Below are 19,750 nucleotides of genomic sequence, written 5' to 3' on the forward strand. Positions count from 1 at the left end.
CCCACCCCGGGAAAAAGGTTCTGACTGCCTCCTCTATCATTGCCGCTCACAAATTTATGTTCTTCTATCAAGTCCTCCGACTTCTTCATCCTCTGACGTTCCATAGAAAAAAAAATCCAAGCCTGTCCAACTTCTCATTGTAGTTGAAATCCTCTAATCCTGGCAGCATTCTGCTAAATTTGGCCCATCGGCCCACAATGTCCGTGCAGAACATGGTGCCAAGTTAAACTAATCTCCTCTGCCTGAACACCATCCATATCCCTCCATTCCCGACATATCCTTGTGCATCATATGGATATGTCATCGTTTTTTTTACATCTCCACTACACCAGGGGGCGCCACACGATGGTAGCCTCACCAACAGTCTGTCCGTGTCTTCGTCTTTGTTTTGTTATTTTTAGTGTGTTTTACAAGTTTGTGTTAATGTTCTCTGCTTTGTTTTATGTGGGGGGTGGAGGAGGGAATCTTTTTTCAATCTCTTACTTATCCAGAGGTACGATTGTTTTCCGGATCGTAGCTCCGGTCACTCGTGGAGCTGGAGGCCTTGCTCGGGACTGACTTTGAGCCCCACCGCGGGGCCGTGGACTTACCAGCCAACCCCTTGCCTGGGGTCGACGCTCCAACCGAGGCCTGCGGATTTCACCATCGAGGAGCTCGCAGTCTCGGGTAGAGACTGAAGTGGGGAAGCCCCAAACAACGCAGAAGGTTCGACTTAGCCCCGACCCGGGGTGAGATCGCCCGGCGTGGGGAGGAGCTGAGATTTCCACCCCCCCCCCCCGATACATTAGCTTGATCGCCCCGACAGCCGGCTACGGGAGCCAAGATCATCACGTCAACAGAAGGCTCAAGGCCCCCAACCACAGCAGAACAAAGTGAAGAGATTGAACTTTTTGTCACCTTCCACCACAGTGAGGAAAGTGGAGGATGTTTATGTTAAAATGCATTTTGTGTGTTCTGTTGCATTTTATTGGTATGAATGTGTGGCAAATGAAATTCCTCGCAAGTTGCAAAACATACTTGGCTAATAAAGTATGATTACGATAACGATTATGATCTCCAAAAGCTTCTTAAATGTCACTATTGTATTCATCTCCACTCTACATGTATCATAGAATCATACAGTGTGGAAACAGAGCCTTCGGCCCAATTTACCCAAACTGTCCAACATGTCCCAGCTACACTAGTCCCATCTACCTGCATTTGACTCATATCCCTCTAAACCTGCCCTATCTAGGACCAGAGGTCACAGCCCCAGAATTAAAGGATGTTCTTTCAGGAAGGAGATGAGGAGAAATGTCCTTAATCAGTGGGTGGTGAATCTGTGGAATTCTTTGCCACAGAATGGCTGTGGAGGCCAAGTCAGTGGATGTTTTTTAAGGCAGAGATAGATTCTTGATTAGTACGGGTGTCAGAGGTTATGGGGAGAAGGCAGGAGAATGGGGTTAGGGGGGAGAGATAGATCAGCCATGATTGAATGTCGGTGTAGACTTGATGGGCCGAATGGCCTAATTCTACTACTATTTCTTATGTCCTTATCCATGTACCTGTCAAAATGTTTCTTAAACAGTGCGATAGTCCCTGCCTCCACTACCTCCTCCAGCATACACCCACCCTGTGTGAAAAAGTCATCCCTCAGATTCTAACTAAATTGTTCCTCCTATCTCCTTAAACGTGATCCCTATCCCTCCGTTCCCTGCATGTCCCATGCGAGAGGATGGATGGTCTCCCCTGGTGCATTGAATTCCTGCCTGATCTCCTGCCTGTGGGTGTTCCACTCGAGGGAAGGAATTCTAGTAATGCCAGGCCCGAGCTCGGCTATAGCAACAAGCCGCTCCTTATCAGGGACAAGCGAATCCTTGTCTTCATCTGCTCCACGCGCTGTGATTACTCTGAGATGGCCCAGAGATTGGGACGAGACTTCGCCTCCCATTGCCTCCCTCCCTCCCGCCAGCACACTGACTGCACGCAGCCACATGCCACGGTGCATGCATACTTGGTCGCAAGATATATCAGGCTCCTGTGAAACGAGCAACTAGAGAACCGTTGCACCCTCCCTCGCCCATCTATTTTTAACCCCTGCCCAGCGGGTGGGAGGGGCACAGCTTTGAGGTGAGAATGAGAATCAAACATTGTAGGGGCTTAGCTCTTCAGGTGGGGAGATCAGATAACGAACGCTATGCACGAACGCAACCAGGCCAAAGCCATGTACAACAGGTAGAGCAAAGGGGCAGCACAGCGGTAGAGTTGCTGCCTCACAGCGCCGGTGATCCGGGTACGATCCCCTCTACGGGTGCTGTCTGTACGGAGTTTGTACGTTCTCCCCGTGACCCGTGTGGGTGGTCTCCTGGGTCTCCGGTTTCCACCCACACTCGAACGATTCAAGATTCAAGAGAATTTATTGTCATGTGCCCCTGATAGGACAATTAAATTCTTGCTTTGCTTCAGCACAACAGAACATAATAAGTCTGAAGAAGGGTTTCGGCCCGAAACGTCGCCTATTTCCTTCGCTCCATAGATGCTGCTGCACCCGCTGAGTTCCTCCAGCAATTTTGTGTACCTATAATAATAATAATAATGGATGGGATTTATATAGCGCCTTTCTAATACTCAAGGCGCTTTACATCGCATTATTCATTCACTCCTCAGTCACACTCGGTGGTGGTGAGCTACTTCTGTAGCCACAGCTGCCCTGGGGCAGACTGACGGAAGCGTGGCTGCCAATCTGCGCCTACGGCCCCTCCGACCACCACCAATCACTCACACACATTCACACACATTCACACACAGGCAAAGGTGGGTGAAGTGTCTTGCCCAAGGACACAGCGACAGTATGCATTCCAAGCGGGATTCGAACCGGCTACCTTCCGGTCGCCAGCCGAACACTTAGCCCATTGTGCCATCTGTCGTCCAGAACATAGTAGGCATTGACTACAAAACAGATCAGTGTGTCCATATACCATTATGTAAATATACACACACACAAATAAATAAACTGATCAAGTGCAAATAACAGATAAAGGGCTATTAATGTTCAGAGTTTTGTCCGAGCCAGGTTTAATAGCCTAATGGCTGTGGGGAAGTAGCTATTCCTGAACCTGGTCGTTACAGTCTTCAGGCCTACATCTTGCAAGACATTACAGGTTTGTAAGTTAATTGGCTTTGGTATAATTGTAAATGGTGTAGGGTAGTGTTCAGCATCTGTCCCACTTAAGGGACCTAAACAGCAACCACTGGTAACCTTGCCCACCACCCAAAAAATAAAATCAAGGTCGAGGTGACCTGCAACCTCCTACCACCTCCCACGCATATGTTGAAAACCTTCCTCGACTGAAGAAAACCGGCTTTGACTAGACCTGCGACTAAAAATATTTTAGATTTTTTAAACGGCAACCTATTTTTAGTCGAGGCCGGTTTTAATCATGATGAAAAAATAGCAGCAACCTGGATGAAGCCTCGACCACGCGGAAACCACTTTCGACCATTAGGGAGAGTGACCAAAACCTCCGATGACCTCAGGGAAACCTTGGGTGGCGGGCAAGGTCACCAGAGGTTGCTGTTTAGGTCTAAGTGGGACAGGGGCTTCAGTGTGCGGAGATCGCTTGTCGGCGTGGACCTGGTGGGCTGAAAGGCCTGTTTCCGTGCTGTCTTTCTCAACCAAGACCAAACTAAAAATACCAGCGTGCAGAGTGTAGTTCTCAGCATTGTAGCGCACCAGTTCCACAGACAAAGTCCAATGTCTGCAATGGGGTAGAGGTGAATCGGACAGTACCTTAGCTTATGGAAGGGTCATTCAGAAGCCTGATAACAGAGGGGAAGAAGCTGTTCCTGAGTCTGGTGGTGCGCGCTTTCAAGCTTCTGTACCTTCTGCCGGACGGGAGCGGGGAGAAGAAGGAATGACCGGGGTGGGACAAGTCTTTGATTGTGTCGGCTGCTTTCCCGAGGCAGCGTGAAGTGTAGATGGAGTCGATGGTGGGGAGTCTGGTCTGTGTGTGTGACGGACTGGGCTACATCCACAACTCTCTGCAATTTCTTGCAGTCTTGGGTAGAGCTGTTCCCAAACCAGGCTGTGATGCAACACGACAGTGTGTTTACTACGGTGCTTCTGTAGAAGTATGTAAAGGTTATTGGAGATATGCAGAATTTCTTTTGTTTCATCAGGAAACCATTTGTAATTAGTTGCAATCTGGGAACAAGGAGCCCTAAATGCAGAGGAAAGTCCCACAACTTAGAAGATGAAATCAACCAAATAACTTGCGATTTTGTCCAGTGATATTCATTGATTGATTGAAAAACACAGCATGGAAACAGGCCCTTCGGCCCATCGAGTCCACGCTGACCCATCGATCACTCTTTCACACTAGTTCTGTGTTGTCCCACTTTCTTACACACTAGGGGGCAATTTACAGCGGGCCGATTAACCAACTCACCCGCACGTCTTTGAGATGTGGGAGGAAACTGGAGCACTGGGAGGAAACCCACACATGGTCGCCGGGAGAACGTGTACACTCCACACAGACAGCACCTGTGGTCAGGATCAAACCTGGGCCTCTGGTGCTGTAAGGCAGTAGCTCTACCTCTGCGCCACCATGCCGCCCCTTCTGTTTTTTAAAATTCACACTTCGAGTGTCTGTGATTCTCAGTTGCGGCAGAATCGACAATTGGCAAAGTGTACAGGATGTTAATTTAATGCCTCATCATTAAGGCATTGTAGTAGTATCATCATCATCCCCCCACCAACCACGTCGCAATTGTAGTCAAACAATCCTCCGTCTGAACCTAGACTTGAACCTGCGACCCTGTGAGTCAGAGGCAGGATGCCAAGCCTCGTCTGACATCAGGGATTCAGACAGTGGGCCCTCAGCTCACCCAGTGATGGGGCGGTAGGAGAGAGTTGGCCAGGGACTGTCTTGTGAGCTCACATACGCACGGCAGTGAGGCTGCAACAGCTCACCTGTGCAAACTTCCTTCAGTCTGAAGAAAGGTCTCGACCGGAAATATCACCCATTCCTTCTCTCCAGAGATGCAGCCTGTCCCGCTGAGTTACTCCAGCATTTTATGTCTAGGTATCTTCGGTTTAAACCAGCATCTGCAGTTCCTTCCTGCACTATCCTTCAGGTTTAATCCTGACAGAGACAAACTTGAACAATATGATATTAACTTTTTTTTTTTTTAAAAGAGAGATACAGTGCAGAAACAGGCCTTTCGACCCACCAAGTTCGCACCGACCAGCGATCCCCGCATACTAACACTGTCTTACACTAGGGACAATTAAAAAATTTATACCAAGTCAATTAACCCACAACCCTGCACGTCTTTGGCGTGTGGGAGGAAACCGAAGATCTCCGATAAATCCCACGCAGGTCACGGGGAATGTACAAACTCTGTACAGGCAGCACCCGTAGTCGGGATCGAACCTGAGCCCCTAGCGCTGTAAGGCAGCAACACTACCGCTGCGCCACCGTGCAGCCATTTGTCGAGGGTTTGGAGAGGACGCTGAACAGGTTCACATGCATGTCGCCTGGAATTGAGGGTATCAGCTCTATGACAGTGGCACATAAGACGCTTTTAGACGGGCGTATGGGTAATTCAAGTTCAAGTTCAAGAGAGTTTATTGTCATGTGTCCCTGTGTAGGACAATGAAATTCTTGCTTTGCTTAAGCACACAGAAAATAGTAGGCATTGACTACAAAACAGATAAATGTGTCCATATACCACGATATAAATATATACACACATGAATAAATAAACTGATACAGTGCAAATAACAGAAATGGATTATTAATAATCAGAGTTTTGTCCGAGCTAGGTTTAATAGCCTGATGACTGTGGGGAAGTAGCTATTCCTGAACCTGGTTGTTGCAGTCTTCAGGCTCCTGTACCTTCTACCTGAAGGTAGCAGGGAATGGAGGGACACGGGTCAAGTAAGGGCGGAGGAGAGTGGGCTAACGACACCAGGTTCAATCGAGGGCCGAAGGGCCTGTTGCTGTTCTGTACTGATCGATGTACTATTTGTAGGGGAAACTGAACAGACACTTCTGGTCTGGATCCTCCTCCGAACCCAACAAGGCTGAAGAAGGGATCCCGACCCGAAACGTCACCTATCAATGTCCTCCAGAGGTGCTGCCCAACCCGCTGAGTTAACCAAGCAATACGTCAATGCCTAGTGTGCAGGAAGGAACAGCAGATGCTGGTTTACACTGAAGATAGACACAACATGGAGTAACTCAGCGGGACAGGAAGCATCTCTGGAAAAAAGGAATAGGTGATGTATCAGGTCGAGACCCTTCTTCAGCCTTGGACTAACTATCTGTCTATAATTCTCCCCCCCCCCTCCCTCACCTGTATCCATCTACCACTTGTGTGAAGAAGACAGTGCTGGAGTAACTCAGCAGAGATCTGAAAGAGGGATATAAAATTAGGAGAGTCATTGAATAGGTAGACAGAAGGTTTTCTCCTAGGGTGGAAGAAATATCAAAGACCAGAGGGCATGGCTTTAAGGTGAGGGGCAAACTTTAAAAAGCAGAGGGCAGAAACAAAACAGTGCTGATTAACATAAAAAGGACAGAAAGTGCTGGAGTAACTCAGCGGGTCAGGCAGCATCCCTGGAGAACATGTACAGGTGACGTTTCAGGTCGGGACCCTTCTTCAGACAGTGGAGCAGTCAGAATGTAGAAACAAGGAACTGCAGATGCTGGTTCACCAGAAAAAAAGGGCACAAAGTGCTGGAGTAACTCAGCAGGTCAGGCAGCATCTCTGGAGAGACTAGGATAGGGGGACGTTTTGGCTGAGGAAGGGTCCACGAACTGAAACGTCACCTATCAATGTTCTCCAGAGATGCTGCCTGACCCGCTGAGTTACTCCAGCACTGTAAATCCAAGTTTCTAGGCGGGCAAGCCAAGAGAAAGTGTCAGCCCCGAAACAACTTTACAAGCCACAAGGATTTATTCTTGTTCTTCTAAGCATTAGCTGCTTGGTCTCTAACCCCATATTCTTTTTTTTTTTTTTAATTCTTTTTATTAGAAGTGATGTACAATAATATAAGACATGAATAACATATTACATTTCATGTACAACTTCTTATTTTAAATTTAATAGAAGAAAAAAAAAAGGTTAGCATTCATAGCAAAAGGATTTGAGTATAGGAGCAGGAAGGTTCTACTGCAGTTGTACAGGTCTCGGTGAGACCACACCTGGAGTATTGCGTACAGTTTTGGTCTCCTAATCTGAGGAAAGACATTCTTGCCGCAGAGGGAGTACAGAGAAGGTTCACCAGACTGATTCCTGGGTTGGCAGGACTTTCATATGAAGAAAGACTGGATAGACTCGGCTTGTACTCGCTAGAATTTAGAAGATTGAGGGGGGATCTTATAGAAACTTACAAAATTCTTAAGGGGTTGGACAGGCTAGATGCAGGAAGATTGTTCCCGATGTTGGGGAGGTCCAGGACAAGTGGTCACAGTTTAAGGATAAGGGGGAAATCTTTTAGGACCGAGATGAGGAAAACATTTTTCACACAGAGAGTGGTGAATCTGTGGAATTCTCTGTCACAGAAGGTAGTTGAGGCCAGTTCATTGGCTATATTTAAGAGGGAGTTAGATGTGGCCCTTGTGGCTAAAGGGATCAGGGGGTATGGAGAGAAGGCAGGGATGGGATACTGAGTTGGATGATCAGCCATGAATGGCGGTGCAGGCTCGAAGGGCCGAATGGCCTACTCCTACACCTATTTTCTATGTTTCTATGTAAGAAAAGCAAGAAAGAGAGAATTATATAGCTCAAAAAAGAAAAGCAGGTGATGTGAGAACTAAGCAAAAAGAAAATGGAACGAGAAAAGAGAAGAAAAAAAAGAGAAAGGGATATGCCTCCTTCATATCTTTACCCACCTCTCACCTGGTTCTGAAATACTTAATTTCCAAGGTTGTGTTGCACCACATGCTTGTAATGGGTCGATAAATGGAGACCACATCTTTAAGAATGGGTCTGATTTGTCCGACAGGACAGATCTCATATCTTCAAGGTATAACATTTCCGACATGTTTGAAATCCACATTTTGAGCGTTGGTGTGGGTTTATTTTTCCAGAATTTAAGTATACGTTTTTTTTGCCGTTATTAAGCCATAATTAAGTAGACATTTTTGAAACGAGGTCACGGTGAGAAGGTACAAACTCCGTACAGACAGCACCCGTAGTCAGGATCGAACCGGGGTCTCTGGCTGTGTGAGGCAGTGGCTCTGTCACTACACCACTGTGCCGTACCAAGTTTGGAGAACACTAGTTTAGAGATACAGTATGGAAACAGGCTCTTCGGCCCAACGAGTCTGTGCCAACCAACAATCACCCATTCACACTAGTTCTATCCTATCCGACTTTTGTATCCTAAGTTCATAAGTTCCAGGAGCAGTGTAAGTTCCGAGTCGACCGGTCAAGCCTACTCCACTATCCAATCATGGCTGATCTATCTCTCCCTCCCAGCCCCATTCTCCTGCCTTCTCCCCATAACCCCCGACACCCGTACTAATCAATCCCACACACTGTGGCCAATTAATCGACAAACCCGCACATCCTTGTGATATGGGGGCAAACCGGAGCACAGGGAGCAAACCCACGTTGTCACAGAGAGAACGTGCAAACTCCGCACAGGCAGCACCCAGGGTCAGGATGTAACCCGGGTCTCTGGCGCCGTGAGGCAGCGGCTCTACCCGCTGCACCACCGCGAGTTGACGTTTCCTGTCACGGGAGTTGAGAGGAAACAGCTTTGTAAGTGAGGGGAGGGAGTTGTGGAAAGAGCTGTGTTTCCATAGCAACAGGCAGCAGCAAAGAGTAGACCACTCGGACCCTCAGTCCTGCCCCTACAATCATGTCTGATCTGCCTAGTGTCGCCAACTTTCTCACTCCCAAATAAGGGACAAAAGGTCAAAATAATGTACAAATTCTTGACGGCAATTCGTTGACCGACTCGGCCGTGGCTGGGTGAATGGTGAGTGGGCCCGGGCCCCGGACTTTGCGAGCGGCATCGCGCTACCCGAGCCAAACTGCTCAGCTGACCCGCCGGCATCCAGCAACCCAAACAGAAGGACACCCTGCCTCCTCTTGAATACCTTCCGTGGTTTTAAAGTCATCGTTTAAAAATACATTCCCTTTCTATTTTCTTCTGGCAAAGTGCACAACCTCACATTGGTATAAGTGTAAATTGTCCCCAGTGTGTGTAGGATAGTATTAGTGTGCGGGGATCGCTGGTCGGCGCGGACTCGGTGGGTCGAAGGGCCTGTTTCCGCATCGTATCTCTAAACTCAAATCAGGTCGAAGGTACAGGAGCCTGAGAACCATGACCTCCAGATTCAAGAACAGCTTCTTCCCAGTAACCATCAGGTTATTGAACCAGTCTGCACAGCAATGTTGTTAAGCTGTGAAAGAGTGCAGAGATGATTTACGAGGATGCTGCCAGGACTCGAGGGCCTGAGCTACAGGGAGAAGTTGGGCAGGCTGGGTCTTTATTCCTTGGAGTGGGGCGGAGGCTGATTGGTGATCTTATAGAGCTGTATAAAATCCATGAGGGGGATAGATAGGGAGGTGGTGCAAGGCGCAGAGAATGAATAAGATCGTAAGATCATGTGATAGGGGAAAAATCAGGCCATTCAGCCCATCAAGTTTACTCCACAATTCAATCATGGATGATCTATCTTTCCCTCCTAACCCCATTCCCCTGCCTTCTCCCTATAACCTCTACCACCCCTACCAATCAAGAATCTATCGATCTCTCTCTGCCTTAAAAATATCCGCTGACTTGGCCTCCACAGCCTTCTGTGAGAAAGAATGCAACAGATTCACCACCCTCTGACGAAAGAATTTCCTCCTCATCTCCTTCCTAAAAGAACATCCTTTAATTCTGAGGCTGTAACCTCTAGTCCTAGACTCTCCCACCAGTGGAAACATCCTCTCCACATCCACTCTATCCAGGCCGTTCACTATTCGGTAAGTTTCAATGAGGGTCCCCCTTCATTCTTCTAAACTCCAGCGAGTACTGGCCGAATGGTGTCAAACGCTCAAATAAAGGCCCGTTGGGACTCTAATGATTACTTTTGTAACTTTGTCGGCACCAGGTACGTGGCGACTCTTCGCGTACTCTGTGTATTGTGTGCAAAAACAAAGAATTTTAGCATACCTAGACCTAGTTACATGTGACTATAAAATATCATCGAATCGTGGTTACTTTAAAAATCTCAATCAAATTCTCAAAATCATACTGAGTATCCCTAATCAGGACAGTCAGGATAGTTTAGTTTACAGATTCATCGCAGATACAGACCCTTTGGCCCACCTAGTCCGCACCGACCAGCGATCCCCGCACACTAACACTACACACACCATGGACAATTTGACACTTATAATAAGTCAATTAACCTACAATCCTGCACGTCTTTGGAGTGTGGGATGAACACTGAAGATCTCAGAGAAAACCCATGCAGGTCACGTGGAAAACTAACAAACTCCGTACAGACAGCACCCGAGGTCAGGATCGAACCCAGAACTCTGGCGCTGTAATGGGGCTGTCCAGCTGTACGAGTTAATTCAAGAGTTCTCCCGAGTTTCCTCCGATTCGAACTCGGAGATTTACGGTAATAGTCGCTCGTGGGTACTCGGGGCTCTCGTGGACATTTTTCAACATGTTGAAAAATCTTCACGAGTCTTCCAGAGATGACCACGTTTCCCCCGAGTACCTGCCGTTAGCGTTACAAGCTCCGACGTACCCGCTGCGTACATTCTTCCCTCTTCCACGAGTTTGATTTTTTTTTTTTTTTTTTTTTTTTTTTTAAAAACTCGGGAGAGCTCTTGGGTGAACTCGTACAGTGGGACAGGTCCTTTAGGCTGCAACTCCACCGTTGCGCCCAATGTCAGAACCTTTTTACCAAGGTGGAAATATCCTACACTGGAAGGGATAGGCATAAGTTGAGAGGGGGAAAGTTGATTGGAGATGTGTGGGGCAAGTCTTTTTAACATGGGTGTGTGGAACGCGCTGCCAGAAGTGGTGGTGAAGGCAGATAGGATAGTGGTGTTTAATTCAGCTGGGGACATGGAGTGCAGGGAATGGCAGGATATGGATCAGGTGCAGGCAGATGAGATCAGTTTAACTTGGCGTCATGTTCAGCACAGACATTGTGGGCCGAAGGGCCTGTTCCTGTACTGTTCTAGGTTCTATGCTCTAATCAACCCTTCTTTGCTCAGGCATTACTATCTAAAAGGCCTCAAGTTGGGAAAAGTGGAAGTACAACGGGATCTGGGGGTCCTTGTACATCAGTCTATGAAAGTTAGCATGCAGGTACAGCAGGCAGTGAAGAAAGCGAATGGCATGTCGGCCTTTATAACAAGAGAAATCGAATATAGGAGCAAAGAGGTCCTTCTGCAGTTGTACAGAGCCCTAGTGAGACCACACCTGGAGTATTGCGTGCAGTTTTGGTCCCCTAATTTGAGGAAGGACATTCTTGCTATTGAGGGAGTGCAGCGTAGGTTTACAAGGTTAATTCCTTGGATGGCGGGACTGTCATATGCTGAAAGAATGGAGCGGCTGGGCTTGTACACTCTGGAGTTTAGAAGGATGAGAAGTTATCTCATTGAAACATATAAGATTGTTAAGGGCTTGGACACACTAGAGGCAGGAAACATGTTCCCGATGTTGGGGGTGTCCAGAACCAGGGGCCACAGTTTAAGAATAAGGAGTAAGCCATTTAGAACGGAGGCGAGGAAACACTCTTTCTCACAGAGAACTAGTCTAATGTGCCTTGTATAATGGCTAGCAAACTTTATAAGTCCTCCCCCTTCTGTCGTGGGGTAGACCCTCCTCCTCCACCCCCCCCACCCAATCTCTGAACATCCCCAATGCCTTTCCACTCACCACTTTAATTTCATGTTTCATATAATTTGTGATTTTTGGCTGTTAATAATAATAATGGATGGGATTTATATAGCGCCTTTCTAATACTCAAGGCGCTTGGCAGATCAATTGCCCTCCTGGGATAAATAAAGTTCTATCGTATTGTATAAAAACAAACAATAATAGTGTGAATAATTGTGATCCCCTTCTGCACCTTCTCCAAAGCCTCCACATCCTTCCTGTAATGGGCCGGCCAGAACTGCACAATATACTCCTGATGTGGCTCGACCAAAATCCTGACTAAAGGGCCTGTCCCACTGTGACTGCCGGTGACTGTCACAGTCGTAGCAGGTCTCCGAAAAAACGGTGACTGGAAACCCCCCCCCCCCCCCCCACCTACAACAATGTCTACAATGAGCTACGACAACCTACCACCTAGTTGACGTCAAGCTACCGGCGACCATTAGGATGTCCACCTACGACCACACAGGCGACAACCTACGACAACCGAGGTCAACCTACGTCCACCCGCGACAAGCTACGACTTTGTCGGCGACAACTGAAGACAATTCAGTCGCCGGTACCTGCCGCCGGTTGACGCCAATGGAATTCACCGGTCAGCACCCGGCAACAACCAACGTCACCTGGCAACAACATGCATCATCCTGGCGACAACCTACAACAGCACCCACGTCAGGAGAAGACAAGCTACGCCAAGCCCACAGTCGCCGAAATGTTTTGAACTTTTCAAAATCCAGTGGTGACCAGAAAAACATTACGACTCTTTAGGCGACTTTAGGCGACGACTCACGACCATACAGGCATCACCCCGCGACCATGTAGCAACAGCCTAGTCGCCTGTAGTCACCAGAAAATGTTTGCCAAAGTGGGACAGGGCCTTGAAACTTCCTGACTCTTCTACTCAATGCCTCGACCCTTGAACATACCATGTGCCTTCTTTACCATTCCATCTACTTGCGTGGCCACGTCCAAGGAGCCATGGACTTGGACACGCAGATCACTTTGTACATCAATGGTGTCGAGGGTTCGGGAGGGGGAAGAACAATGGACAAAGGAGGACTCAACTAGCGGGGGGGGGGTGAGGAGTGCAGGGGTAGAACAAAGGGGGACCTAGCGTGGGATACTTTGTAAACGCCCTTTTAGTAGTGACTATTTGTATACCTTGGATACGCAAGCAAAGAATTTCACTGCAACTTGTCACACGTGTCAATATAGCATTCAATTCAACTCAAATCATTAATTGCACAGTTTCCCCATACATTTGACCACCTCCTCCTCCTTCTTGTGTTTGAGGCAGTAGAAGTCTGCGGCAGGTGATGCCATCCGGTTCAACATCCGTATGTGCCCGCCCTAAAAAGGGCACATGCCAGTTGGCGCCGAACTGCGGCGCTGGTGCTGTCTGTTTGTTGCGTTCGCCCGGCTGAGGTCAGTTGACTGGGCTCACCACGGGCAGGTCGACAACACGAGCCCCATTCCACCACCCAAAGTGCAACATCTCACACTCACTCGGATTAAACTCCATCTGCCATTTCTCCACCCATTTCTGTAGCTGATCTATATCCCGCCATATATCTTGACAGCCTTCCTCACTGTCCGTGACTCCACCCATTTTGGTGTAATGTCAGAGTGTTATACAGCGTGAAAACAGGCCCTTCGGCCCAACTTGCCCATGCCTACAAGCATGCCCCATCTACACGAGTCCCATCTCCCCATGTTTGGCCCATGTCCCTCTAAACTTTTTCTACGCATATATCTGTCCAAATGGTTCTTAAACATTTTGATAGTACCTGCCTCAACCACCTCCTCCACCCTTTGTGTGAAAAATTTGTCCCTTTTAAAACTTCCCCCCCTCACCTTAAACCAATGTTCTCTGGTGCTTGATTCTCCCACCCATACACAGTGCATTCAGAAAGTATTCAGACCCCTTTACTTTTCCCACATTTTGTTACGTTACAGCCTTATTCTAAAATGGATTAAATTCCTTTTTTTTTTTTTTTTTTTAAATCACAAATCTACACACAATACCCAATAATAAAAAAGTGAAAACAGGTGTTTAGAAATGTTTGCAAAGTAAAACCTTTACCTTAACATAAGTATTCAGACCCTTTACTCAGTACTTTGTTGAGGCACCTTTGGCAGCGATTACAGCCTCAAGTCTTCTTGGGTATGACACTACAAGCTTGGCAAACCTGTATTTGGGTCATTTCTCCCATTCTTCTCTGCAGATCCTCTCAAGTTCTGTCAGGTTGGATTGGGAGTGTCGATGCACAGCTATTTTGAGGCCCCTCCAGAGATGAGCGGTGCCTGGTTTCCTCCAGACGTGATGCTTGGCATTCAGGCCAAAGAGTTCAATCTTGGTTTCATCAGACCAGAGAATCTTGTTTCTCATGCCTTTTGGCAAACTCCAAGTGGGCTGTCATGTGCCTTTTACTAAGGAGTGACTTCCGTCTGGCCACTCTACCATAAAGGCCTAATTGGTGGAGTGCTGCAGATATAGTTGTCCTTCTGGAAGGTTCTCCCATCTCCACAGGGGAACTCTGGAGCCCTGTCAGAGTGACCATCAGGTTCTTGGTCACTTCCCTGACCAAGGTCGTTCACCCCCGATTGCTCAGTTTGGCCGAGCAGCCAGCTCTACGAAGAGTCCTGGTGGTTCCAAAGTTCGTCCGTTTAAGAATGACGGAGGCCACTGTGCTCTTCGGGACCTGCAATGCTGCAGAAATTGTGTTACACCCCCATACCTGTGTCTCGATGCAATCCTGTCTCGGAGGTCTACAGACAATTTCTTCATGGCTTGGTTTTTGCTCTGACATGTACTGTCAACTGTGGGACCTTATATCGACAGGTGTGTGCCTTTCCAAATCATGTCCAATCAATTTAATTTATCACTGGTGGACTCCAATCTAGTTGTAGAAACATCTCAAGGATAATCAATGGAAACAGGATGAACCAAAGCTCAATTTTGAGTGCCTTAGCTCTGAGGGTCTGAATACTTATGTAAATATGATATTTCAGTTATTTATTCTTAATTACTTTGCAAACATTTCTAAACACCTGTTTTCACTTTTACATTATGTGGCATTGTTGCAGATTGATGATAAAAAAAAAGAATTTAATCCTTTTGGAATAAGGCTGTAACGTAACAAAATGTGGAAAAAGTGAAGGGGTCTGAATATTTTCTGAATGCACTGTACATGTTTAAGAAAGGTTTAGATGGATATAGGGCAAACATGGGCAGGTACTAGAGTAGATGGGGCAAGTTGGTCGGCATGGGCAAGCTGGGCCGAAGGGCCTGTTTCCGCGCTGTGTGACTATGACTTCAACAGTAAGTGCTATATTTATCAATGAATAAATGGATAGGAAGGGCTTAGAAGGAGAGAGACACAAAGTGCTGGAGTAACCCAGTGGGTCAGGCAGCATCTCTTGAGAAAAAGGATGGGTGATGTTTCTGGTCTGTGGTCTTTGGGCTCACACATGTCTGAAGAAGGGCCTCAACTCGAAACATCACCCATCCTTTGTCTCCAGAGATCAGCGGGGTAACCTTTTCACACAGAGGGTGGCGGGTGTATGGAACAAGCTGCCAGAGGAGATAGTTGAGGCTGGGACTATCCCAACATTTGAGAAACAGTTAGTCAGGTACATGGATAGGTCCAAGCGCAGGCAAGTGGGACTAGGGTAGCTGGGACATTGTTGGCTAGTGTGGATAAGTTGGGCCGAAGGGCCTGTTTCTACACTGTATCACTATAACTCTATGCTGCCTGACCCGCTGGGTTACTCCAGCACTTTGTGTCTGTCTTCAGTATCAAGTCAAGTCAAGTCAAGTCAAGTTTATTTGTCACATACACATACGAGATGTGCAGTGAAATGAAAGTGGCAATGCTCGCGGACTTTTGTGCAAAAGACAAACCACCAAACAACCAAACAAACTATAAACACAATCATAACACACATATACCTTTACATAATAAATAATGGAAGGAAAAACGTTCAGTAGAGTTAGTCCCTGGTGAGATAGGCGTTTACAGTCCGAATGGCCTCTGGGAAGAAACTCCTTCTCAACCTCTCCGTTCTCATCGCATGGCAACGGAGGCGTTTGCCTGACCGTAGCAGCTGGAACAGTCCGTTGCAGGGGTGGAAGGGGTCTCTCATGATATTGTTGGCTCTGGAGTTGCACCTCCTGATGTATAGTTCCTGCAGGGGGGCAAGTGAAGTTCCCATAGTGCGTTCGGCCGAACGCACTACTCTCTGCAGAGCCTTCTTGTCCTTGGCAGAGCAATTCCCAAACCAGATGGTAATGTTCCCGGACAAGATGCTTTCCACCGCCACTGCGTAGAAGCACTGGAGGATCCTCGGAGACACTCTGAATTCCCTCAATTGCCTGAGGTGGTAAAGGTGCTGCCTTGCCTTACTCATGAGTGCTGAGGCGTGTGATGCCCATGTCATATCCTCGGAGATGTGGACTCCCAGATATTTAAAACAGTTCACCCTATCCACAGGATCCCCATTTATCCTCAATGGAGTGTACGTCCTCGGATGATGTGCCCTCCTAAAGTCCATGATCAGCTCCTTCGTTTTTTTGATGTTCAAGAGGAGGCTTCAAGAGAACCAGCAATTCCTTTCTACACAGGGCTGAGAAGGATATGGGCCAAATGCAAGCAAATGGGATTAGCCTAATGTGCGTGTGTGGTCAGTGTGAATAGGTTGGGCCGAACGGCCTGTGCTTGTGCTGTCCGACTCAGCGTGGTGACACAGGCACACCTCTGGGTACACCTCATCACACAGTGGACTACAGCACACCTAGTGTGTGTACACAGTACTGCAGTGCATATATACTATAGATCGCAGCCAAGCCTATGGATGTTATAGGCAATAGCACACTCTGTATGTGATCTGGAGAAACGCAGTGCCGATATACAATTGGCACATGTACGTATGTGCGCAATATGTCCATTCATCGAGAGACGCGAGTCAGGAGTGTTTTATTGTCAGGTGTCCCGACATTTCTTGCTTGCAGCAACACAACAGTGTAGACATTTATTATAACATCTATTATAAAGCCACTGACTCCCACAGCTATCTAGTCTACAGTTCTTCCTGCCCTGCCTCCTGCAAAGACTCTATCCCCCTACTCCCAATTCCTGCGTCTAAGCCACATCTGCACCCAAGATGAGGTGTTCCATACCAGGGCATCCGAGATGTCCTCATTCTTTAGGGGACGGGGGTTCCCCTCTTCCATCATAGATGAGGACCTCACTAGGGTCTCCTCGATATCCCACAACTCCGCTCTTGCTCCCCCTCCCCCCATTCGCAACAGACACAGAGACCCCCTTGTCCTCACCTTCCACCCCATCAGCCATCGCCTACAGCACATAATCCTCCGACATTTTCACCACCTCCAACGGGATCCCGCCACTAGTGACATCTTCCCATCTCCACCCCTGTCCGCAGAGACCGTTCCCTCCTAGTTAACTCGTCCCTTCCCACCCAAACCACCACCTCCCCAGGTACTTTCCCCTGCAACCGCAGAATATGCAACACCTGTCCCTTTACCTCCCACCTCGACTCCATCCAAAGACCCCGACAGTCTTTCCAGGTGAGGCAGAGGTTCACTTGCACCTCCTCCAACCTCATCTACTGTATCCGCTGTTCCAGGTGTCAACTTCTCTACATCGGCGAGACCAAGCGCAGGCTCGGCGATCGTTTCGCTGAGCACCTCCGCTCAGTCTGCCTTAACCTACCCCATCTCCCGGTTGCTGGACATTTCAACTCCCCCTCCCATTTTCACACTGACCTTTCTGTCCTGGGCCTCCTCCATTGTCAGAGTGAGGCCCAGAGCAAATTGGAGGAACAGCACCTCACATTTCACTTGGGTAGCTTACACCCCAGCGGTATGAACATTGACTTCTCTAACTTCAAGCAGCCCTTGCTTTCCCTTTCTCTCCAAACCACCCCATCCAAGTTCTCCGGCCAGTCTTACTGTCTCTGACTACATTTTATCTCTGTTTGCTTTGTTGTCACCTTCCCCCAGCTAACAATGATCTATTCTAGATGTGCCTTGATCTCCATTCCCTTTGCCCTGTCTTCACACCTTAACCTTCCTTATCTATCTCCCTCCCCACTGACGTCAGTCTGTAGATGGGTCTTGACCCGAAACGTCACCCATTCCTTTTCTCCAGAGATGCTGCCTGTCCCGCTGAGTTACTCCAGCACTTTGTGTCTATCTTTGCAAGGAAGAATTTCATTCTTCTGTTATCGGTGCATATGACAATTAATTAGTTTAGAGACACAGCGCGGAAAAATGCCCTTCGGCCCACTGAGTCCGCGCCGACCAGCGATCCCCGCACATTAACACTATCCTAACGCACTACGGACAATTTACATTTATACCAAGCCAATTAACCTACAAACCTGTACGTCTTTAGAATGTGAGAGGAAACGGAAGATCTCGGAGAAAACCCACGGGGTCACGGGGAGGACGTACAAACTCCGTACAGACAGCACCCGTGGTCGGGATCGAACCCGGGTCTCGGGCGCTGTAAGCGCTGTAAGGCAGCGACTCTACCGCTGCACCACCGTGGCGCCCATCCATTTCCCTCCTTGATTGACTGATTGAAAGGCACAGCATGGAAACAGGCCCTTCGGCCCACCGAGTCCATGCCGACCATCGATCACCCGTTCACACCGGTTCTGTGTTCTCCCACTTTCTCACCCACTGGGGGTGGGGGCAATTGAGAGGGCGATTAACCTTGCAGACCCCGCACGTCTTTGGGACGTGGTAGGAAACCGGAGCACCCGGGTGAAACCCACGCAGGTCACAGGGAGAACGTGCAAACTCCACACACATGCAGCACCCGAGGTCAGGATCGAACCCGGGTCTCCGGCACTGTGAGAAACATAGAAACATAGAAAATAGGTGCAGGAGGAGACCATTCGGCCCTTCGAGCCAGCACCGCCATTCATTGTGATCATGGCTGATCATCCCCAATCAATAACCCGTGCCTGCCTTCTCCCCATATCCCTTGATTCCACTAACCCCTAGAGCTCTATCTAACTCTCTCTTAAATCCATCCAGTGATTTGGCCTCCACTGCCCTCTGTGGCAGGGAATTCCACAAATTTACAATTCTCTGGGTGAAAAAGTTTTGTCTCACCTCAGTCTTAAATGACCTCCCCTTTATTCTAAGACTGTGGCCCCTGGTTCTGGACTCGCCCAACATTGGGAACATTTGATCTACCAGCTCCACCCGCTGCGCCACCGTGCCGCCCGTAATCTTTCAGTGAATGCGCGGTTTGGTCAGAGAGTGCCTGGTTGGTGCAGGAGTTGTACAAATACTGGGCCTGTTTGTGTCGTTAAACAGGCAGGATAATCGCGGGCGGGAATAATGGAAGCTTTGTGGTGAAGCTGTCAGATGAGAGAAAGCTCCTGTCATTTCCATCGGCTAGACGACCAAGGTCAATGATCTTCCTGGCAGGGAGCGGGTCTTGATGGGATCAGAAGGACTATTGCTAGCTTGCTCATCAAACAGTCGTAGCTTCAGCCCCCCCTCGACAAAAGGGGTCTCTTACTGAAAGACGAGGGACAATTCTTGCTCCTGTGCTATTTATCACCGCCCTCTTCTCTGCCCCTCCGAGCTTCCTGCAGTCCACCCGGCCAATAGCCCGATGGGACTGAATCTTCAAAATGTTAGTTTCAGTTTTAGTTTTGAGAGATACAGCGTGGAAACAGGCCCTTCGGCCCGCCGAGTCCGTGCCGGCCAGCGATCCCCGCACACTAACACTATCCTACACACACCGGGGACAATTTACACTTATACCAAACCAATACACCGACAAACCTGCACGTCTTTGGAGCGCGGCAGGAAACCGG

General features: G+C 48.3%; 1 long non-coding RNA gene across 1 annotated transcript in view; it reads left to right on the plus strand.

Annotated features, from left to right (window-relative positions):
- Window positions 1-1,330: 1,330 nt before the first annotated feature.
- The window catches only part of LOC116972803, a 19,334-nt gene continuing 914 nt past the window's right edge, over window positions 1,331-19,750 (plus strand). The window contains exons 1-2 of the long non-coding RNA XR_004411885.1: window positions 1,331-1,399; window positions 5,181-5,185. This is a non-coding gene — a long non-coding RNA (uncharacterized LOC116972803). The remainder of the gene's footprint in view (window positions 1,400-5,180; window positions 5,186-19,750) is intronic.

This window comes from Amblyraja radiata, chromosome 5 (genome assembly GCF_010909765.2).
Source record: "Amblyraja radiata isolate CabotCenter1 chromosome 5, sAmbRad1.1.pri, whole genome shotgun sequence".
Taxonomy (NCBI): Eukaryota; Metazoa; Chordata; class Chondrichthyes; order Rajiformes; family Rajidae; genus Amblyraja; species Amblyraja radiata.